Consider the following 327-nt stretch of genomic DNA (forward strand, 5'->3'; position numbering starts at 1 on the left):
AGAGACGCTCACGTTGGTCACTATTAAGGCGCCGCTCGCCTCTAGGGGGCGCCGCTGGCACGGAGGCGACCGGGCTTCTGGGAGCGGGGCGGACTCAGCGACCCAGCCAAGGGTCCGCTCATCATCTCATTTAGTCTTTTCAGGATAAGCATGATCAGAAACAAAAAGTCTAGTTAGAGGCCCAAGAATGGGGCCCTTTATTAACCAAGTCCTGCGGCCGCTCGGTCCGCTGGCCCCGGCCGAATGGGAGCGGCGCGTTTGATGTCAAATCCTCGGGACAAGGGGAGGAAGCCCAGGGGAGACTCTGCGCCCCGCTCCCGGGCGCAC

General features: G+C 62.1%; 1 long non-coding RNA gene across 1 annotated transcript in view; it reads right to left on the reverse strand.

The window, feature by feature from the left end:
- Positions 1 to 321, reverse strand: part of LOC106726299 — a 3,773-nt gene extending 3,452 nt beyond the window's left edge. The window contains exon 1 of the long non-coding RNA XR_001362353.1: positions 13 to 321. This is a non-coding gene — a long non-coding RNA (uncharacterized LOC106726299). The remainder of the gene's footprint in view (positions 1 to 12) is intronic.
- Between the last annotated feature and the right edge of the window lie 6 nt (positions 322 to 327).

This window comes from Myotis brandtii, unplaced genomic scaffold (genome assembly GCF_000412655.1).
Source record: "Myotis brandtii unplaced genomic scaffold, ASM41265v1 scaffold2495, whole genome shotgun sequence".
Classification (NCBI taxonomy): Eukaryota; Metazoa; Chordata; class Mammalia; order Chiroptera; family Vespertilionidae; genus Myotis; species Myotis brandtii.